Raw genomic sequence first — 24,759 nt, forward strand, 5'->3', positions numbered from 1 at the left:
CTTCAATGGATTAACACACAAATTATTACAACTGATTTGCTAGAATCTTATAATTTGATCTACAGTACCAAAATGTCACTTCATCATGGACCATGGCAGCTGTAGTATTTAAGATAAACTAATAGCCAGTTTTTTTGCTCTGCCAGCTGTGAAAAATGATAAACTAGCAAGATTTAAAACAACAATTTATCACCCTCCTAGCTAAAATTATTAGCATGAAGCAGATGCCACCATGTTCCGACTGAACCTAGCAGAATATAGTGTATTCCAAATGTTCCATCTAATATCTGAAATTTATCCTTGGTGAAGTTCTATATTACTCTCAAAATAGGTTCCAAAAATCAATAATGCCCCCCTTCCCCTTATAGTGTGACACTCTAGCTGGGAAATATTTTCTTTCCTGAAGAAAATTACTGACATGTTGAAAACAATTTTACCAAGGGTTCTCAACCCAGTTCTCAGGATATATCTAGCCAGTCAGATTTTCAAGATATCCCTAATGAATATATATGAAATACATTTTTGCATGCACACCTCCACTTTCATACATATTCAGTGGGGGAGCCCCCTCCCAATTTGTACCTTTGAATAACTTTGTTCTAAAGGAGTGTTTAAATAAGCTAAACTAATGTGATTTAACGCAGATGAGCTCCATGTAACATCTTGTTCAGGCAATTTTTGAAAATGGGGCCAATTTAGGTTTGCTATGATGGAGAGTGAAGATATACAAGATCTGTGCATTAGAGGTTGACCGAGTTTGTTTCGGTTGCAGCACCAAAACTGGCCTAAAATCCTTTCTGCCTTGTTTCAGTTTCAGCTGAAAGGTTATTTAAATTTTGGCTGAAAATTACCATATGCTTTTGGTAGAAGTAGAAAATTTGTGCTTTGTCTCATTTGTCTCTTTCCCACTGTAGGAGTTTAAACTAAACTAAGCCTTAAAGTTTGTATACCGCATCATCTCTATAAAGATAGAGCTCAGCACGGTTTACAAGTAATTCAATAAATGAGGGAAGGACATAATCAGAAATTAGAGGTTATGAAGAAGATAGCTAGCTTTACATTTTAAATAGATAGCTTTACGTTTTGGAGAAAAGCCAGGTTTTCAGATGCTTTCGGAATAATTTGAATGAGCCTAGGTTCCGCAGCGGGACAGGGAGGTTATTCCAAAGTTCAGTGAATTTGAAGAAAAGGGATTTCCCTAATTTACCTGTATACATGACACCTTTTAACGAGGGGGAAAGATAGTTTGAGTATGTGGGCAGATCTGGTAGTGTCAGGTCTCAAAGAATTCCAGGATAGTGGAATTAGGGGAGGAAGAAAGTTTAGGCTTTGCCTAGTGTGATGTGCAGACTGTGCCTGCTAGGTTTGGCCCTAGAGTTAGACCCATTTCCAAAGCAGACATTTCCCAGCCTGAGCAAGTTAAAACTCAGTTTAGCAATTTGCCTGACTTTCCTTTAGAGCAGGGGTCTCAAAGTCCCTCCTTGAGGGCCGCAATCCAGTTGGGTTTTCAGGATTTCCCCAATGAATATGCATGAGATCTATGTGCATGCACTGCTTTCAATGCATATTCATTGGGGAAATCCTGAAAACCCAACTGGATTGCGGCCCTCAAGGAGGGACTTTGAGATCCCTGCTTTAGAGGGAGCCCAGTGGCTGAGCTGCAGTTTTCCCCTCCCCCACGCTATCCCAGGGTTAGTAACCAGATATCCTCTGCACCTGAGAGTTTGGGGCGTGGTTGCAGGTTTCTAAACCTTAGGACTGAGTTACTAGAGAGGGAGAGAGAGAAACTGAGGGGAAGAGAGCAGCTGCAGTTGAAGAACTGGGCGGGCAAGCTCAGGGCTGAGAGCTCTGCAGAGTCACCAATTGCCTGAATGCTTACAGAAGCCGGAGCAGAACCTACTCCTGATCCACTGGAAATCTCTGAAGATATTGAGATGGAACTGGAGCCTAATGCTGAGGTCCAAAATGAAGTTCAACCCATGGAAGTATGCTGGTCCAAGGCAAGTACGAGAAACTGCCTAAGTGGATTATAAAAGCTTGTGTTTTGTTTTGGACTATTTTTTCTGAAGCTGTGCTTTAATTGCCCTGTTGAGTTTGAAGCAGGGGATGTACAATGATTAGGACTGTGAAGAACTTACGCTGAATTGTTTGGGGGTTTTTTTTTTTCTCTTTTCTTCCTTTGTGGGAAGTTGGACTATTCTAATCCAAGGTGGTGGGGATTTGCCCCACATTATTGAGGTGGGTTAGAGGGCCTAATTTTGGCAATTATCACCACGTGGAGCACACTGCCTGGCCAGCACTTTTCATTGCTGGGGAAGACCAGTACTGTGCACTGGCAGTAGTCCAGGTTTACTATCTGAAGGAAAAGACTGTTTCTTTTTCAGTATTTTTTTCTTTTGTTGTTGAAAGACTTTCAAGCTGGGACTCTTTGCTGAACATAAAGCCCATTAATGCTTGAGAATAAAGTTTTCCTGTTTATGAATTTGAAACTCAAGGGTTTGAGACTATATTGTTTGCTTAGGAATCCTGACTGGTATATGAACAGACAAGTGAAACAGCCTGTTTGCTTGGATGTAAGAAACAAATCCAGTCCTGGTTTTGACCAATACTTACCTGGTTTGCTGGTGGATCCTTTCACTAAACTTTTGTTTTTCATTTTCCTTGTGTCGCCCGCAGCGGCACACAAGAGTATCTCCTTGTCCCGGCGGCCCTGGACCCATTGCCTTGAGGCTGCCGGTGACAATAGCAAATAAAGGAGTATGGCTATGATCTCCTGCAGTACATCACACATGGGCAAGGCTTACAATGATGGCTATGTAACCAAGAACATATTGCATCAGGCACTGTAGTGAGCTTCTACCTGATTTGGTTCACTAGCTGGAAATGGACTTTTGAGCTGTTTTGCCCAATCTGTGCCCTGTACCCTAATACAGATGTCAGTATGACCTCATCACTCTGGAGGCGAGTTAGGGACTTTCCTTTTTTTAAAAAAAATTCTGTATTCATTTTTAAAACTGAGAAAAGTGCCAACAAGTATATATACATATAATATCATAAAAACAAAGCGCTTATGTTTGTACATAAATGTATTAGAAAATCACTTAATCCCACCCCACCCTCCCTGGATATGTGTAGGAATCAGAAACCTTAAATAAAGATGCAATCTATTGTCTAACATAAACCTCTAATAGACTCCAAATGGTTTTAAATCTTTTACTATTTCCCCATTTGCTCTGATAACATCCTTTCATGCCTGTAACTTTGACAAAGGGTTTCCCACCAAAACACAAGGTTTAGTCCAGGGGTGTCCAATGTCGGTCCTCGAGGGCCGCAGTCCAGTCGGGTTTTCAGGATTTCCCCAATGAATATGCATGAGATCTATTTGCATGCACTGCTTTCAATGCATATTCATTGGGGAAATCCTGAAAACCCGACTGGACTGCGGCCCTCGAGGACCGACATTGGACACCCCTGGTTTAGTCTGTCCCAATTTTTCAATATTAGCTGCATAGCCACTCCCGTCATGACAAGAAAAAGTCTATTTTTATTTATATCTATTGGACTTTTAGGTTTTAACAATCCTAAAAGTCCATCATATGATAATGGTATGGAAACGCCTAGCACCATATAGCACCATAACGCACCATAACGCCTAGCACCAAACGCCTAGTAATTTTCCTCATATAGATTTCCAAAAATTGAGTATTAAGGGACAATAGAACAACAGATGATCCAGTGTCCCTATTTCAAGATGGCAGTGCCACCATCTATTAGACTTTGAACTAGCTAACTTTTATAAATGAACAGTGGTCCAATAAATTCTATACAACAGAAAAAATCAGGTTTGTCTCATAGATGCTGACCTGTACATCTCATCCTCCAAGTCCAAATCCATGACCATTGAGTAGCAGAAATCTGTTGCTTTGTCTCAATGCTCCAAATGTCCCTTAGGCTTGTTTTTGGTTTCTTATTCAAATTTTCCGATATTAATTTATACCACTTGGTGGCCTGATGCCCCAGGAAATCTGTCTGGAAACATAGGCCTGGTAAGCTATACTGATTGTTTAAGTTACGCCAGTCAGGGAACCCTTTCTGAATGGCCTGTTTCAATTGCAACCATTTAAAAGCTTGAGACTTTGAGATATCAAATGATTGTTGCAGTTATGATAAATTTAGCATTTTCCCATTAGAGATTACATCATCTAAAGTACATATGCCTGCCTGCAGCCAATGTTTCCAGAGGATCTTAGACTCGCCAATTTGAATCTTGGAGTTTAACCATAGAGAATGACACATGGATTATTGTATTGGAATTGGTGTTAAATTATTAATACATTTTAGAGTATTCCAGGTGGCACAAAGAATACTATTGTCCTTGTAGATTCTAGGTAACTAAATACTCAAGATATGGCACAAACCCAATGAGGACAATAGATGAGTTTCTAATATCAGCCAGTCCAGGAGATGTTCCATGAGTTCAGGAAGGATCCAATACATACCCTGACACAGAATGAATGCTTGATGATATCTATAAAAATTTGGAAAATGTACCTCCCTGCCAATTGTGATTGATGCAGAGATATTAAGGCTATTCTAGTAGTTTTACCCAGCCAAATAAATTTTGTAAGAATCCCATTCAATTTTTTTATAAAAGGACCCTTAAAAATAAACTGGCAACATACTCATTTGGTAGCAAACTACAGGTAAAATCATCATTTTGATGGTTTGGACTCTCCCCCACCAAGAAAGATGTAGTGGGTTCCAATGCTCACACATTTCTTTGACTTTCAGCAATAAAGACTTTTCATTTACTGTCATTGTGTCTTCCAAAGTTATTTGAATCATAATACCCAAATATTTTATTCCCTCTTCCTTCCAAAGGAATGGGAATGGATCAAATAAGCCTTTTACACAATGTACATTTAATGGAAGAACCTCTGATTTGCTCCAATTTATCTTATACTCGGAAAATTTACCAAATTGATCAATCAATTCAGTAAATGCAGGATGGTAGATTCAGGATTCTTCAAATGAAGTAAGATATCATCCACATAAGCAGAGACCTTATATTCCCGACCTGCATATGGAACTCCCTGCCTGCTGAATGGTCAACGACAAGGATTCCAAAACAATATCAAAAAGCAAATGAGATAAGGGACATCCTTGTCTAACTCCCCTCTTCAGACAAAAACGCTCTGAAAAAGTATTGTTAATATATAATCTGGCAGAAGGGAAACTACACAAGGTTTAAATCATTTGAATAAATCCGGATACTATACCAAACCAATCCATGATACATGAAAGTCCATTCTACACAATCAAAGGCCTTCTCTGCATCCAAAGAAACAGAGAAGGCCGGATCATCCATTGTTTTTGCTAAATTTAGCATATGCAATGCCAATCTGGTATTATTTGAAGAATGTCTTTGAGCAACAAAACCCGTTTGGTGCATACTGATCTTATAAGGGAGAGCCTTGGCTAATCTTAGAGCCAAAAACTTAGCCAGGAGTTTTCCATCTACATTAATTAAAGAAATAGGCCTGTAATGCAAAACCAACATGGGATCTCTATTTGGCTTTGGCAAAACAATAGTTAATGATTCCACCATAGTACCTGATATACAACTCTTAGTCAGTTGTGATTGATATAAGTTTAAAAGATGAGGTAATAGTAAATTTTGAAAAGATTAAAAACACTCCACTGTGAAACCATCACTACCCAGGGTGAATCCAGCCCTGAGAGACTTCAATGCTGACTGGAGTTCTGTACAAGATATAGGCGCCTCAAGTTTTTCTTTCACATACTCAGGAATTCTTGTCCCATTAATTAAATTTAAAAATTCTCTTCCTTCAATTTCTTTGTTTGAATAAAGCTCAGAAGAATATAAAGCTTTATAATAATCCAAAAATTGTCTTAACACATCTCCAATATGAGTATGAATTTTACCTTTTTCATCATTAATGGCCATAATCTCGAGTTGGGGACTTCCCTGAATTCCAAACCACTTAAGGATAAGGACACAAACAATCAACAACCACCTCTAAATGTGCCCTAAATGGAACAACCAGGGGTCTTTGGGACACTGCAAGGCCACACATACACCACTCACTGAACCACAATCTGAAAGAAAAGAGACACAAAAAAAATGTGGAGAAAAAGCCTCAGTTAAGCGTCATATGGCAAAAAACTCCACTTTTGTGTCTCAAGTATGTTAAATATTCAGTGGTGGAAAAAAATAAGGCACAATAGCAGCCCCCCAAAAACCACCTCACAAAAAGCATGCCAAGAAATTCACAAATCCATTGTGTGGAAAAAGTCTGTACTCCAGTGAAACAGTCAAACATTGCAACTTGAGCAAAGAAAGCAGAAAAAGACTTAGCTGCCCAGCTGTCTCCAATCGTGCTCACAATCAAGCACCACTGCCCAGACTTCATAGCCAGTCGACCCACCCGACGGGGAAATCTCCGTTTCGCTCTTGCTGCGTCAGGGGTGTAATACTTCCTGCATCATAGGCAATCCAACATGACCCTCCATGCAGAACTCTCACATACTCCACAATCAATGTACTTCTAGCATCAGGAAACGCTGCAGATCGCAACTCTTCTATTACTCCAAACTCCACCTCCTAAGATCCACAGACCATTTGGTTACAGCTTATCAACCAATCAACATAATTTCAACCAAAAAATGCCGCCCATTCAATCCGGGCTTTCAGTCCCATTGGTTGAACCGATTGTAACAGGTAAATCCAGCGTTCTTCTCTCTGTCTTAACAGACGCCGTCAATCACCACATCTAGATGTATATGGAAAGTGCTCAATCACAGTGCACCGCAGCAAGCTAAATTCATGTTGAGCTTCAAGACAGCGTATGACCATCAGTTCTTCCATATGCCGGGTGTTCAGGCACGATCTATGCTCCAGTAACTGGGTTTCAACCGGCAGGAAGTTTGACCCACATAGAGCATAGAGCAGGGGCACAAAATGATATACACAACCCCCTCTGTCACACATGAGGTCATACTCTGAAGACTGTAAACCTTACCTGTCCCAGGGTGGGTAAACTTGTCAGACTCAATCATTAGGGAACACTCTGAACAGTTGCCACAGCTACGATGCCCAAGAACAACTCGCATATCCTTCTCCATCCCCATTGGTCTAAGAACACTCGGGCTCAGTATATCACAAAAATTCCTATTTTGACCAAAGGAAAATAACACACTCACATGTTGGAAACAGGGATGCACCTGCAAAATGTTCAAATGTCTGCGGAGAACTTGCTCAGAGGATCGTGACATTTGATTTAATGTAGACACAAATGAGATCACATCTTGCTGTGGTTGACTGTCACGGTACTCCAATAAATCCTCACTATGGTTATAGAAGGCTCTCTTTGCCGCCCTCGATACAACAGTGATGGGATAGCCTCTTTGATCAAATTTTTCTTGTAACAGAACAGACTGTCTGCAATATTCAGAATTGGTACTACAAATGCGTCTGTATCAGAGAAACTGTGCAAATGGAATGCTGGTTTACATAGCATAAGGGTGCATGCTGTTAAATTGTAGTAAGGAATTACGATCAGTATTTTTGACGTGAACAGTGGCATTAAACCAGGGATCTCAATGAATATGCATGCACATAGATCTCATGCATATTCATTGGGGAAATCCTGAAAACCTGACTGGATTGCGGCCCTCAAGGAAGGACTTTGAGACCCCTGCGTTAAACTGACCCTGCACCAATTCTACCATAACATCCAAAAATGCTATCTTTGTTTGGTGATACGTCACGTCAAACTTTAGTGATGGATGGCATGAATTAACGTACTCTTTGAAAAGCAGGAGATCCTCAAGAGACCCCTCCACAAACAAAAAATATCATCAATAAAGCAAGCCCATCCCAGGATCTCACCATTAAAACGGGAGGTATAAATGAATTGATCTTCAAAATGACCCATAAACAAGTTGGCTATCGTAGGGGCGAATGTGGCACCCATCGCCACACCAGACAATTGCATATAAAATCGCCCTTCAAACAAAAAATAGTTGTTCTTCATAGCCACTGAACTTAAATCCAACAGAAATTCAGGAGGGACCAGCCAAGGATGGGGCAACAGGCACAAAAAATGATGTAAAACTTCTAGAGCCTCGTCCTGGGGCATAGAGGTGTACAGGGCTGCTACGTCAAAGGTCACCAAAAAGGTGATCTCTGATCTGAACAGCTCCCAGGCCTTCAGTAATCGTAAGAAATGTGTAGTGTCTTTCAGTAAAGATCTAATAAAGCATACACATGGCTGTAAATTGGTATCCACATCCCTCCCCGACACTATCGGTCTTCCCAGGGGGTGATACAGGTTCTTATGTATCTTAGGCAGCAGATTAAAAATAGGCACCTTAAACTGCCTAAAAGTCAAAAAGCTATATTCAGCAAGTGTAAAAAAACCGGCCCGCTTGCCTTCATTTATCACATGCAGCACACTGTCAAAAATCCCATCAGAAGGATCACTATCTAAGGCAGGGGTGTCAAAGTCCCTCCTTGTGGGCTGCAATCCAGTCGGGTTTTCAGGATTTCCCCAATGAATATGCATGTGATCTATTAGCATACAATGAAAGCAGTGCATGCAAATAGATCTCATGCATATTCATTGGAGAAAACCTGACTGGATTGTGGCCCTCGAGGAGGGACTTTGACACCCCTGATCTAAGGGAAGATAATTATTGGCCTGCCCATGCTGATAACAACAACAAAAATAACTTTATTCTTTTATACCGCCATAACCAAGAGTTCTAGGCAGTTTACACTAAAAGGAGCTGGACATTCAGCAAATTACAATGAAACAGTAAGAATGCGAACATTCATAAAATAGTTTCAATACTAAAATTCTCATTAAGTAATATACTTATCGAACAAAGTGGTCTTAATTTTCAAAAAGAACAATAAGATAACATGGCTTGATGAATACATTTACCTAGCCAAAATTACTGTCTTATATCTAATCCATTAGCCAAAATTGCTGTCTTATATCTACATCCATTAATCTTTGGATAAACAAATAGGTAAAAACTTCTAGTTTTCCTTGATGGTCTATACAACACAAAACGAGGAAAAAGGTAAGCTGGAGACAATCCTGATATCAGCTTAAAGCAGATACACGAAAATTTAAATAATAATCTTGCCTCCAACGGCAGCCAATGAAGTAAACAATAGTATGGACTAATATGGTTATTCATTTTAGGATAAAACCTTCCCTTCAGGCCTTTTTAAGTGCTCAGAAGGCAGCTGCACTATGGGCCTGGAAACCTCCAAGGCTGCATGCACCAATTTAAGTGCTGGATGGCAGAATTTTTAAAGGCAGTGCCAGGAGGTTGAGGGTGGATCCATGGAAAATTTGATTCATATATGTACAGCCTATGCAGAGGAGCCTCCTTTCTGATCTTTCTGAACCTGCGATCAGGGTGATCATTGTGGGCTTGAAGAGAAAATCTAGTACAATGCTTGCATTTACCCTGGTTCTAGTCTGTAACCAAGCAAATTAAACACTTGTAATGTATGTCAACATTCTGGATTTGTCCGACTTTGGTGGCATGACAGATGACAGAGAATCAAAATATTTTGATGTAAAGCAACAGAATTAACTAAGCAATTTCTTACAATAAATGACCATGACAACTTTTGTTTAGTGCCCATGCAGTTGAGTGGAAAAAAAGAAGCATTGAGGACAGTGTTGCATGTGGGAAAGGCTGCACAAGCTCAAAGCTTTACACACAGTTATGTAGTTTGTAGCAGTTCCCAGATGCAATGACAACTCCCATGTGCATCCATGACTCAATCCTGCTGGTCGATAGAAAATAATTCTAACTAGGGTTTAATGCTTATAAAGGAACATGGCAACCACAATTTGAATTTTTCTGGCATGCCGCATGCATAGAGAGATCAATCCCTATGAGTAGTTCTGTTATTCTGCTAACTTATTTCTTACATGGTCTTTTTTTTTTTTTTTTACAAAATACGAACAAGATATTATATTTTTAAACTTACAGGGAAAATGTTTAAAAGAAAAATATTTGGAACCTAATTTCTACAAGAAACCTCAGTGATCTGGGTATTTAATGCTCTTGCAGTGGCAGATGTAGAAATAGGAAAAAGATTTGTTACATCCTCAATCCCGAGGAGATTAGGGCTAACAGAAACCAAATGTTTGCTTCAAAAATTTTATTTTTGTCTCTAAAATGACTGAAGAGAAAAAAGCAATCTAAAGTGTTAGTCTTCATAATACATAAAATATTATAGGGCTCCATTTACAAAGCTGCGGTACTGAGTCTGCTGTGGCAAATGCACTGAAGTCCATAGGAATTGAATGGGCTTCAGTGCATTTACTGCAGCAGACTCGCTAATGCAGCTTTGTAAAAAAAAAAAAAAAAAAAAAAAAGGCCCATAGTACTTAGTTTTGTAATAGATGATACATCAAATAAATATGAAACTTGGGAACTTGTTATCTAAATTGCTCAAAATCAAATATTGCTTATTAGCAAACTAGTTGATGTGCTAATGTATAGCTAACACTTACCTTGATGAAATTTATATTACATTTTGTCATCAAGTTACATGAGATAAACCATTCTTACTACTTATAAGTTGCTCTCCAGGATTCCATAAGAGGGCAAGAATCCTACACTAGCTGTATCAATGTGCCTCAATCATGGTCTGGAAGGGCCAACTTAGAACAGTAAGAGGGTTATTCGTTTGCAATATTTGTTCAACCTTTGCTGCACTAAGATTGTCAATAAAGCTAATTTATTACAGCAGAGTTTTGTGCTATTGACATATGTTCACTGGAAGCTCAAATGAACCTTCCAAACCATTTCATAGAGGCCACCAATCAGCTTTTAGGACATTGTTAGTAATCCTGGACACTTTAAAGTGTGAAGGTTGTTTAGTCTGCAAGAATGTGATGGAAACTAATAGTGATAATACCCAATACCTCCCGATTGTTTTTCTTATGACAACGTACAAACTGCAATTCTATTATGGCAGTAGTACCGTATTTCCCCCATGTATAGGCCGTGGCGTATACATTTTTTACAAACCTATGTATTGGGCGCAGCTTGCTTAAATAGGGCGACTTATCTAAAGACATGAAAACTCATTCGCTAAAAGTATTCTGAGGCACCTTTTTAAATCATCCCCCCATACATTTTTAAATCCCCCTTAAATACCTCCCTCGCTGGACGGCTGCGTCCTCCAATCTTGCTGTGCATAGTAGGAGCGATGTTTTTGATTTCAAGCCTGGCCCTGCATCGCTTCCTGAATGGCTGCCGTCAGTTCTCGTGACAGACTGAATTCCTTAAATGCATTTATTACTATCCTTTTACTACTTCTTTCCTCATTATTACGATCCTCTAAGCCTGCTGACCTGTAAACTCCTCCTTCTTCCTTTTCTTTATCGTATGCATTTAATATGTTAACTTCAATGATTGCATTGTTTGTAATTCGATTAGCTGATGTGAACTGCCTAGAGCTCCCTGGGTATGGCGGTATACAAAAATAAAATTATTATTATTCAAGTCATCTTTAAGATGCTTTACTTATGCTTTACTTTACTTATGCTTTACTGAAAGGTGTGTGAAATATCTAATTTTGAAAAGCTTTTTTTGGAGGGAACTAAATGTAGCGATGATGGTTACCATATCCATTGGTCCTTTTCAATATTGACCAGTAAGTAGGAGCACTGAGCAACTTTAATTTCATTGGTGGAAGTTCCTTTGATATGCCAAATTAAGGATTCTCATTTCAAAGCCCAAGCTTTCTCAGCAGTGGGCCCCCTTCTGTGGAATAAATTATCTCCATATGATAGATTTTAGAAAGCCTTAAAAACTTGGCTGTTCCCAGAAAGTATAATTTAGGGAAGGGGTTAAATGATAACCACCCACTTCTGCTCTTTCTAGATGGTATTGAAAATGTCCCTCTTAATTTGGGAAGAAGATAAAATTAAGTGTTTTTAAATTTAGGGAGTAATATGGATATTATATGAAGGTAATGCTGGGATTGAGAGAATGGTAGAAAAAAATAATTCGATTGGGTGATGGGTAGGAAATTTTGAATGGGATTTGGGTACACTACTCCAATAGTTTTAATTAACTTGTGAGTAGAATGTAAAAACATTTTGATATTACAGTATACTTATTACTAAAGTGGAATGAACTTCATTGGTCATCCTTTGTACAAAGCTAGGATAGGAAATATCTTCTTATGGATCTGAAGAAATGTCAGTGGAGGGTTCCTCTCTCTCAAGGGAGTCACTAACATGTTTAGATAGAAGAGTGGTTCTTTGCAAAATTTGAGATAGAAATGACTGATTGTGAGAAATCCACTAAACAATTTCTGCAAAAATAAGCAAAGCTGTTTTGGTATACACAAGGAAATTAAAGAGCAAGATGTCCATGATAACCAAAATTAGAGTTGGTTGGGAGCTTCTTCATATTAAGCCATTTGAACTTTCTGGTATGAACTACTGAGACAGGGAAGTTAAACACAGGAGTTTTGCTCTCCTAAAGGAGACAATTAGATGCCTGTGCAGGTTCTGTATGAGATTGTATGTGGCACTTGATGGGCTATACTGAGTCAAAGATGATCCATGTAGTATGTCAAAGAGATTTTTATCTATGTTAAAATCCTGAGGAAATTTATTGGGCACAGAATATGGCATTTAAGTAACTTTGAACTTCTTTTACTATGGAGTAGAACCATCTTTATTGTTTTCTGTGTTTAGATATTAATGGCTATTTTTGAACCATGCATTGCTCTTATTCAGACCAGTAAGACAGATGAAGACATCTCAGCTGAGACTGGTACACTTTGCCCTCTATATTCGCGGTTTCAATTATTCACGGTTTTTAGCTTGCTGGCTCCTCCCCCCAAATTACATCAGCTTGCATAGAGAAATCGCTGAATCAAAGCGTTTACAGAGAAAAATCGCTGATTCCCAGCACTTTCTTCACCTTGTTTTGCCTCTCCTTCAGGAATAGGCCAGGTCTCCCACCATGTTGTTCGCGGTTTCACCATATTCATGATGGTTTTTAATAGAAAACAGTGAATAACATATGAAAAAGTTATTCGTGGTTTTTCTGAATTTGTGGTTCTGTTAATCCCCTATCACAGCAAATTCTTTTTTCACTACAGGTCTTTTAAAGCCACTTTGTAAGAGGATGGAAGCAACTTTGCTTTTGCCTGCACCATGGTTTCATGGCAGCATGTGGGGTCTAAGAAAAAAATACCTTTTTATAAATTAAAAAAAGAAATCTAAATGTGATGAGCAACAAAAACTGGTAATATAAAATGAAGAGAAGGTTGTTCAATCAAACTGTTGGGAGAGTTTTGTTTCAGCATCCATTCAGAGCAGAAAACCAAAAACTTCAGAAACTGAGAGAGACTGTTGTGTGCAGAAATGGATGTATATGCTCAGAACTTTCTGTTCATTCTGTGCTCTAGAGTTGTTCTGTTCTGGCAGTCAGATAATTCACAGCCTATTAGGCGACACACTCATCTTAACTAATAAATTTGACAACTTGTGAATACAGAAGCAAGTACCTCAGTTCACTGTTATGTACATCAGAGGTTCTCAACACATGGTATGCGTACCTCAAGGGGTATGTGGCACCCTCTTTCTTCTTCAACCCCATGGTGAAGCCACTACTTTCGTCACTACCACCACCCTGCAATTAATTTTGCCTCCTGTATGGGGAGCAGGCTGAGCTCCTGCATCTCTTGACTATTCCCTCTCTTGCTTCAACAAGTTAGCAGCAGAAATTCATATACGCTGCCCGTTGCTAACTTGGAAGCCTCTCCTCTGTAGCACCCCACCCTCCATCAGAACTTTCTGCTTCTGCTTGGCAGGATATGACAGAGGAGAGGCTTCTGGGTTAGCAGCAGGCAGCATATATGAATCGCTACTGCTAACCCTTTGAAGCAAGAAAGAGCAATGCATGTTAGTTGTGAGTGGAGTTGGGAAGGAGGGGAGGAAGGAATGTTGCACGAGGAATGAGAGTGGTGAGAGGGGGAGAAATGGACACAGGGGGTGGAGGGGAGAAAGAGGGAGAAATAGATATGGGGTGGAGGGGAGAGATAGACATAGCAGAGAAAGGGAGAGAATGCTGCATGGGGGAGGAAGAGATGTTGGACCTAGGGAACAAGGGAGTGAGAGATGTTGGACACTGGGGTATATGAAAGGGAGTGAGAGATACACAGCGAGATGTTGTATCCAGGAGCAGAAAGGAGTGATGGATAGATGCCAGACAATGGGAGTGAGGGATGGGAGAGGGCAGGAGGGATGAGAGAAGTGACAGGGAGATGCCAGGAGGGACATGAAAAGGGACAGGGAGATGCCAAGTTTGGAGCGCAGAGGGAGCAGATGCTGGACTAGAAGGGTGGAGGGAGGAAGACGTTGAAAATGGTGGAACCCTATTGGAGAGGCCAGGAGGGGGAGGAGAGGGGAGGCAAGAAAATTAATGAAAGGCTAGTGATTACAGAAGGTAGAAATGTGGTAATGGGGAATAAATTAAAGATTAAAAGGAATAGAGTGAGACAGGTAATGGGAAAGCTAATAGGTGAAAGAAGGAAATTTGATAGGTATCTGAAAAGAAAAGATATGAAGGGTGAGAAAGAGGCAGATAAGATCTAAAAAGGACTGATAAATATGAATGAGGCAGGTGTAGTGAGGGAAGATGAGTAGATAGGAGAGAGGAGAAACGACAAATGGACAGCAGCTACTTGAAGAATAAGCAGATGACAAGGCAGCAGAAAAGAGAAACTGGAACCAACATGGTGGAAAAATAAAATATCCAGACGAAGGTAGAAAAAAAGCATTTTATTTTGAATGTTTTAAATGGAACAAGTTCCATAGGATGTTGTAACAGTGGTTAGCTTAATAAAAGGTTTGGACAAGTTCCTGGAGGAAACGTCCATAGTCTGATACACAAATGTAGAAAAAAATATTTCCATTCTGAATTTATTAACTGGAATACGCCAGTCATTGGAAATGCACATCTCTGGATTATATTGAATTTCAGTTTGTTTCTCTAATATTGCTGTATATGACGAGTCTTCCACTTGTTTCCTGTGTATGTGATCAGGATGTAGTATTCTGCTAGTATGTAGTTTCTGTGTACAAGTCTTACAGCAATCCCATTGTTCTGTTTACTCACTAGGTGCTGTATTAATATTTTAGGACCTGGTGTAATATTTACAGTGCATAAGGTTGTTGCTCTTTGAGTTCTGAAAGTTAGTGCCGTTATGATATGGTAAGGTTCTGGTTTGGTGTATTGGCCTTACTGAGGTGATATCAAAACTTTTTAATATAATTTTAGTTTGCCTTAACATCAGACAGGGCTGTAGATTTTTGCAGTAATTGATGTGTTGAGGTTCAAGAAGAGCCTGTTGATTTTATAACTCCCAGTTTCTTGAGACAGCAAAATCAACAAGCTCTCAGAGAGAGAAGAGGGCACATGGGTGTGTCAGAAAGAGTGAGAAGGGCAGAGGGCACATGGGTGTGTGTGTGTGTCAGAGAGAGAGAAGGGCAGAGGGCACATGGGTATATGTGTGTGTCATAGAGAGAAGGGCAGAGGGCACATGGGTATATGAGTGTGTCAGAGAGAGAGAAGGGCAGAGGGCACATGGGTGTGTGTGTGTGTCAGAGAGAAGGGCAGAGAATACACGGGGGTATGTGCCTGAGAGGACAGAGTGGCTGAGGACAGGTGGGATGTGCGTTTGAGAACTTGCCCATAGTAAACACATTTCATGTTTCATTTTCCCAGAAAAAAAGATGAAACTGTATTGGCCACTAATGGCAGCTTTTGTTGAGGTCTCCTGTTCTTATAAATAGGTCCCAAGTGTCATTTTTCATTTTCACTCAGTTTGTAAGAATTACATAACAGATCATGCCAAGTATGCCTTGGTATGTATGCTAATTTCAGTGACCTGCATTTGTTAAGTATTGACTAGTTATTTATTATTTAACAATAAAATGTCCATTTCAAAATTTCTGCTGCTCAGAGCTCGGGAGTACTCGGTTGAAAATTTTTCAATCTACGGGGTACTTGGCTTGAAGAAGTTGAGAAACACTGATGTACATCTTCATTTTAGGAAAATCAAATTTAATAAAAAATGTTTTATTTTCATACATCCATTCATATTTACAATTCCAATTTGTATTTACAGCAAACATGTCATAAGAAACACTGCAACACACCTTGAAAGCCTAACACTTACATAATTGATTTCAAATCAAATCAAACTTCAAATACTTTACCAAATTGTTCAAGTTGGTAAACAATACACGCAGAGTATATCAAATACTCACTTCTGAATCAGAATTTGTTACAAAATACTAAACTTACAGGAAGCGCAAGTAAAATATCCCATATGAAAAATGAGTTCACAATTATTTTCTCCTAAGACAAGCTATCTTTCAAAGATAATATTGCAAGTTTAGGACTTGTGCCTTTAAAGTCCTGAAAAATATTTCTCACTTGGGTTTACTTGTAAGCATACAGATAACTATAATCACATGTGAAATAGAATAAGATAAAACTTTGGTCAACTGAAAATAAACCACACATTAGCAAATCCAAAGCAACAACTGAAAATCATGTCTCATACATTCCATTGACAATACTTAAAAATCTAAGATATAAAATGCAGTTGTCATTTCTTTGAAAGACTTGACATATCACAGTGTATGGGTATGAATACAATCTAAATACAGATACTGCATTTAGAATACAATTCAAAACTGTCACTTGCACTGCTAGGATAAATTCAAAATCTATGGTCCAGGTGAGTCAACTTGAATTTGAAAATAACCTGAATGCATTTATAAAAAAATAAAATAAAATAGTAGACTTCAGATGTCCACAAATATTTATTTTTTACTTACAGTGGTTCTTAAACCTGTCCTTGGGGACCCCCAATCAGTTGAGTTTTCAAGATATCCCCTAATGAATATGCATGAGGCAAATTTGCATATAATAAATGTGACAGGCATGCAAATCTACCTCATGCATATTCATTAGGGGATATCTTGAAAACTCAACTGATTGGGGGTCCCCAAGGACAAGTTTAAGAACCACTGAGCTAGAACATACAATTTGAGATCTATTCAGATTTTACTGAACTTTAAGACTTTTTTATTAGTGCATATTGAACAATTAGCAAAAGAATTAGTAAGCAGTAATTGAAAAGTTCAGTTCCAAAACCTGTTAAGTACATTTTTTTCATATACGAGTTTACACCAAATCAGACTACTCTCAAATAGCTATAAGGGACTAAATTCTATATATTGGGCCTAAAAATATTAGCACAGAAAAACACCTACCTAAACACTATTCTATGAAAGGCGTTTAATATTAGGCATGACCATTTGAACCATCAAAAACGTGGTGCAAATCCTCATGCCTAAAGTTAGGCATAGATGCCCCTTATTCTATAACTATGTATGTGTGAGGAACACCCCTGATCCATTTCTGCACCCCCTTTTAGGTGTCAGATGCAAAATGTAGGAGCAGATCCTGTACCTAAATTTATACTTATAAATTTAAATCCATTTGATGTTGAGTTGCTTGTTAAGTCAGTTTATTAGTGCTAGCTGGTTCATAATTCAATTAAATTGAATGTGCAAATTAGATGCGCTCCCAAAATGGCATGCACAACTCAAAACACTATATAGTAAATTGTTTGGGTTTTTTTTTTGGGGGGGGGAGGGAGGAGAGATGTAAAGTTTGTACTAAAGGCATTTGTAATGTATAAGGATATTCAGTGAAAAATTCTTACACCAGCTAGAATTCTTGACAATAAAATGTTCATTTATCCAGAAAATAGCTTTTTGCACTTAACAGGCTTTGGAACTAAGCTCTTCAATTGCATTGAACAGCCATGATAACTGCTACCACAAACAACACTTAGCATTGTCAATGTTCAACTGCACAGTACACAGAAACACATCTTTACCGTGCTGTTAAAAGTATAAGAGAAGATGCAGAAAAAATCACCAGTAGTTACCACACAAGCTTTGCCCATACCATTTGAAAGTGCAAAACTTTACTGTACTTTTTTGAGTAAGATCCTGCATGAAAAACTATGATCCAGTTCTGCAATTTAAGCACTAAAAGGTTATTGTGATACCCTGCACAAGCCCATGTAAGAATTAAAGCTGTATTTCTTTTCCATCTAGTGGTCTGTTATGTATTGGTTCTCTATATGAGGAGAGGGGAATGGGAATATTATGAGGTCCCACCTTCACTTGGGGATCTTGCATTCAGTTCATTTTAATCTTATTTCAAGGAGCTACAGTAAACAGCTCAGACCTCTTGCTAGCTTATTTGGTGCTGGCACCTGTGCTGGACTGCAACCAGCCTACAATACTCTCAGCTGTTGCTGCAGGGTCATAGGCGAAGGAAACAAATGAAGTTAACCCAGACTCCTGGTGGGAGAACAGCAGCTGCTCTTCCTTCTTTCTTTGCCTCTGGCTAGAGCTCGAAGTGCAACTATAGTTTCTTCCCACCTTATTTCAGGTGGGAGCCCCAGCCAAAGCTTCCCCCCCCACCCCTGTGGCCAAATAGCAAATGTATAAGTGAACACTGCCTTAAGCAAAGCAAAAAAAGCAAATAAAGTATTAGCATACATATTCTGTGTACAAAACAATGTTTTTAAAGTACTATTCTCAATACCAATATCACATGACAGTTTCCGTTTTAGAACAAATCATTAAACAGAGCAAAGCTTTCGCCACAGTACTGACATTTTTGATTCATTGCATGTCATCTCCCACAATGGACAGCCTAAAGGAACACATTTCTTTTATATTGCACACAGTGACAGTATGAAAGCTTTAAAATGTTTTTGTTTGTTCTAGCCACTGGTCGCATTCATTGTACTTAAATGTAAGTTTTGTGTCATGCCATCTGTAGAAAAAAATGTCAAACTCTGGAAATGGCAACTAAGCCCTACTTAATTTAGAACTTTGTGATTTAAGAACAGTACTTTCTGAACTCAAAAATTCAAAGTAAGAGCTACTTAAATCAAAATGCTTTTCTAAAGTTGGATAGTATTCACTTTGCAACTACAAAAATTCTTTTATTCCTGTCAGCCTGAGATAGTGTATCACCATTAAACAGCTTTCATCCCCGTGAACCTGGAATTTGCTATGAACAGTTAAAAAAATGAATTTCACAAAAAAGAAAGAGGCTTATTTACTAAGCTGCGTTAGGTGCTACTGCAGCTATTAAAGCAATTAGCTTTAGCAGTTAATGTGCAGAACTGTGTGAAGAATAATAAAATGGTCAGGGAATTGTGCTTTACAGGTTATTGCTCAAGAAGTTACCACACATTAATTGTTAATGTGGCAGATAAAATGGTGCAACTAATGCTACCTGAATAGGGGTAGCAAACTACATTGATTTAACTGCTACTGAGTTAGTATGTGGTAAAGAACTTTTCTCTGCATTAAAAGTGTGGCAAAATATTTGGAATGCTCTAGCAGTTGATGCAGAAGATTTGCAGTCACTACGAGTTAAGCTCTACTTTTAGCAGATGATAAAACATTTTATTGCACTTTGGTAAATAGGACCCAAAAGAGTAATTCTATGACATTGTTACTATATTTACACACCCAGAGAGTTCCTATGCGGCACCTTCTTTTCTTTACAGAATACTGGCATAACTATGTCTATATGTGCCTGTGGCCCTAGGCATAAGCACTTAGGCCAGCTGGTATCAATGAATGCACCTAACTACTGGAGATAACTTTGCCCATTTGTATGCCTACCTGAACAATATGTAAGATACGTGTGCATTTATAGAATGGCGCTTAGGTGGATTTTTGGCATTTAAACACCTATGTGTGCTTATATGCCAGTATTCTAATGATTTATTTGCATATATGGCATATAAATGTTAATGCCCATTTTATAAAATCACCCCCCCCCCCCAATTAATTATATTCTTATTGTAGTTTCTCTGGAAAGAGAAGAAATGTAATGCTTTCTGGTGATAATTGTGAAAATCAGATATACCTTCTTACTTCCTACAGATAATCCAAAGGCTATGAAATGGATGGATACCTTGGTGACATTAGCTAATATAAAAACCCATAATGTACTCAAAGATTTAAATAAGAAGTAAAACCAAGGATGTATGTTCAGATTCTTGAGCATATCAAGGATGTGGTATGGACTATGAAGCTAAACCAAGTTCACACTGTAAAACAACAACTCACTTGGGTAGAGGGTTCCATAGCCCCATAATTTATCATTTAATATTTACTGTAGTTTTTGCTCTCAAAAATTTGGTTTCAGTTTTTGTGTGTAATTTTAAGAATAAGGTAAAATGGTTTATTATTTAGTTTTCATATGCACAAGGATGCGATAAAATGTAAATTAAAAAATTAAAATTAAAAAGGACAAAAAAATGAAAATAGGTAAACATTTTGGCCCTGATTCTACAAAAAGTGTCTAGCATTAGGTGCTTAGATCAGCATGGCTAGCAGAACTAAATACCTTTTTAAAAAAAATTGATTCAATTGGTGCTAATTGAACAGCACCATTAAAAACTAATTAAAAATTAATTTTCTGGTAGGTAGGTGCTTATCGGTGCCTACTCAAATACTAGGTGTGACTAAGGGAAGAGTTTGGGTGTGGAGCAAGAAAACCCTGGCCTAATATACTGGGACCTAACTTGATTTAGGTGCTGCTAGACACGATTCCTTCCAAGATGGCGCAGGGAAGGAAGTTGGAGAGAGAACCTCCGTCTGTGTTTGCCTTGTTCTGATTTTATTTCCAGTACCTACCCCATCTGGGACTAGTTTTGTTCGTTTGTTTACTGCTCGTTCGTTTCCGTCCTGAATCTGACGACCAAGGCTGGAATTTCGATTCTTTCATCGGAGCTGACCGTCGGTTCTAGTGAAGGGAAACTCCGGGCAGTTCAGCTCCCTTCCCGCACTGTTTCCAGCGGCCCCACCCATCTACAACCCTCCCGACCAGCAACCTTCGCTTCCCACACCGCTCTACCGCCACCGTACCCTGCAATACTTGTGGCTTATCCCGGTGAGGTTACTCTAGCGGCCGAGCAGAATCCATGAGCTGCAACACATGCCTACTGCTTGTCTGGCTGCGGCAGATCTCCTGGCAGGGTCAGCTGTGGTAGATCTCCTAGCAGGGTCGGAGGGTGGGTAAGTCGCCCGGGAGGTCCCTGGAATCACATCCCAAGGATCCGGGCAGGAGAAAAGAGCAAAACTGCACACCTGGAAGGAACTTTTCAACAAGCCAACGGACCAATCGATAGGGCCTCGCAGCTACTGTTGCCACCACTGCCCGAGCACACGGCTGAACATCTCAGAGCCGAGCTCGCCCTCCTCAGCTTGCCGGTGGATATATCTGGCTTATTTCTTGGCAGCAGCACTCTCCCCCGACTGTGGTTCTCCTATTCTAGCCTGCACTCGCAGTACAAGACAAGACAACTTATGGTGCACATAACTTTTAAACTGTTGCCACTTAATTGGATTTAATGCCACCTGATTTACTGCTAACTTAACTATTATTTTAACTGTGGCTATTGAATCTGATTTGGTGATATCTGATTTTCTGATCTACTGTTAATTTAACTGATTTATGATTTACTGATCTGCTGCTAATTTAACTTTTAAACTGTTGCCACTGAATCGGATTTAGTACCACCTGATCTACTACTAATTTAACTATTAATTTAACTGTTGATACTGAATCCTATCTAGTGCTATCTGACTCACAGCTAATTATTCAACCTAGAAACTGGGATTAACAGAAACACCAAATAGCCATTAGGTCAAGAAGGAGTCATTCTAACCTGCAAGCATGAATTTCCTACTGATTTTACTAATCTATTTAATATGTGACACCATTAAGGATGTTAAGTCACTCTATCCACAGCTACACTCAACCCATTATCATGATCTATCCATCAGGCTTATAATTAACCAACAGGAAGACAGAACAAACCATATCAAGGTAATCTCGAGCAACGGAGGACATCGACGTACCCTAAAAACAAAAGGATAAGGGAAGTAAAACCTATCAGAACCACTACATCTACCAAACCTATCGTATCCACATGTGTTCCCTATGCATATCTTAACACCAGATCTGTCAGGAATAAAGCATTCTTAATTAAAAACTGGATCATCAGCAAGCAAATAGCCTGTCTATTCCTAACAGAAACTTGGCTATTGTCTGAAGATGACCCAATAATAAATGATCATCTACCAGATAATTTTAAAATTTGCATGCTAAATCATGATGGAAGAAGAGGGGGAGGCTTAACAATTGTTGCTAAGAAAGGATTTGTAGTTGAACTATTGGATTCCAAAATGACCAATCAATTAGAAATATTAGCCTGTAAAATCAGCAATAAGGAACTAGAAGATTCCCTTTCCTGTATATTATTCTATGTTCCGCCGAAAAGCTGGCCAAAAGCTAGAGAGGACTTTTGCGAATTTGTCCTACATAACTCAATCACTTCATCACATAATTTAATTGCAGGAGACATAAATTTACATTTAGATGAAGTAGGCAGTCCTGAAGCAAAAGACTTTAAAAACTTTCTATTATTACTCAACTACAAGCTCCCTTTACCCACTCAAACACATGAAAAAGGCCATCATTTAGATGTGGTAGCGATGTCCACAAAGGAGACCTTAGACCCTTCCATCTCTCTTTCGGTTGGTACTTGGTGTCACGTTATCTGGTCCGACCATTTCACTTATTATTTCAATCTAATCTGGACTCAACTAAAATCTAAAACACACCCACGGACAAAAAGAGAACATCTCACAAGAGGCCATATCAACCCAGAGCAATATTGGTCACAATATAATCTACAAGCGAAGATAGAAGAAGGAGTTGATTTCTATGATCACTGGATGAAAACTAGCATATCCATTTTAGATAAAATTGCCCCTAAACGAAATAGTAAAAGCTGCTCAAATAAATACAACAAATGGAACATTGAACTCCTAACAATGAAACAATTAGTAAGACGATTAGAAAGAATCTGGAAAAAAACGGTAAAACTGTCAGACCGGGACAACTGGAGATCCAACATAAAACTCTACAAACAACAGATAAAAGAAAAACATAAAACATTTTACTCATCCAAAATTAGCTCAAAAGGAACTAATACAAAAGAACTGTTCAACATAGTTATGAATTTGACACCACACGCTACACTCAACCCATGCATAACATCAAGTTACCCTCAGCAAATGATCAAGCACAACATTTCAATTCAAAAATTAAAAACCTAAGAAATAACTACTCAATAATTGCCACATATGAACATCAATCAACTGATATACAAAGAAATGAAATACCAGTGGACATGATTTGGAGTTCCTTCCACAATTCAGAATGGAATAACTACATCAAATACTCTAAATCAGTGGTGTCCAACCTGCGGCCCAAGGGCCGCACGTGGCCCCGTGAAGTATTTTGTGCGGCCCCGGTCGAGGGCGATGCAGTGTTTTCTTCTGCTGCCCCTGGGTGTTTACCATCTTGCCGGCTCCCTCCTCTGTCTTGCTGTAGCATTTGCGCGTCTGTGTGGCCCCAGAAACATTTTTTTCGACCAGTGTGGCCCAGGGATGCCAAAAGGTTGGACACCCCTGCTCTAAATCATACTGTGTCCTGGACTCATGTCCCCCAGAAATTATGAAAGCAGCTCCATTAGACTTTAAACTATCTCTATTGAGTTACCTAATGTTTACATGTCCTCATTGGGTGCGCAATTGTCCCAGCTGGGGATAAAACTATTTAGCTACGCTGATGACTTCACGATAATTATCCCATTCACTACCTCTGTCTCAGAAGTTACCCCCAAAGCAACAGAAGTACTAAATCGGATGGAGCAATGGATGACTGAATTCAGACTAAAGCTAAATTCAGAGAAAACAAAATTTTTTATAGCATTGCCACGCCCACTTGGCACTAAAGCATCATTGTGTATCAATAACCTTAGTTATCCCATTCAACCCACTATGAAGATATTGGGAGTAACACTGGACCAGAGCCTAACCATGAAAGACCAGGTAGACTCCCTGATTAGAAAGATCTTTCTCACCCTCTGGAAGCTTCGGTCCATTAGAGCTTACTTCGATGTCTCATCATTTAGAATTCTGGTACAATCCCTCATACTGAGTCAACTCGATTATTGTAACATCACCTACTTGGCACTCTCCCAGAAGAACATGCGGCGATTGCAACTGATACAAAATGCAGCGGTTAGGCTACTTTGTGGACTGAAGAAGTTTGATCATGTGACACCTTCTTATCGACTTCTACACTGGCTGCCGATGAAGGCAAGTGTGAAATTCAAGTTTGGTTGTTTTTGCTTCAAGGTACTTTATGGCTTAGCCCCTAAATATATAACAGACCTTTTCTCCTTCACAACTAACAGATTTAGGAGAACCTCACATGCGAACCAAATTGTGGCAAGGATCATTACAATGCAGAGGTTGTAAATTTAAAAGTCATCACCAACATCTCTTCTCACATCAAGCAGCATTATGGGGTAAAGATCTAGAACAACTGTTCGTGCCTACTACTTATAAGGAATTCAAGAAGTGCCTAAAAACACATCTGTTCCTGAAATACTTAGGTAACCGACCTATACAACTTTAGTCCTCAACAAATGATTTCTATTACTGTTAATCACTAATTTTGAACTTTGTTTATTCCACTCAA

General features: G+C 39.0%; 1 protein-coding gene across 2 annotated transcripts in view; it reads right to left on the reverse strand.

Moving 5' to 3' along the window:
* The window catches only part of NECTIN3 (nectin cell adhesion molecule 3), a 240,774-nt gene that overhangs the window by 46,366 nt on the left and 169,649 nt on the right, over window positions 1-24,759 (reverse strand). The window lies entirely within an intron of this gene.

Source organism: Geotrypetes seraphini, chromosome 4, assembly GCF_902459505.1.
Source record: "Geotrypetes seraphini chromosome 4, aGeoSer1.1, whole genome shotgun sequence".
In the NCBI taxonomy this organism is placed as follows: Eukaryota; Metazoa; Chordata; class Amphibia; order Gymnophiona; family Dermophiidae; genus Geotrypetes; species Geotrypetes seraphini.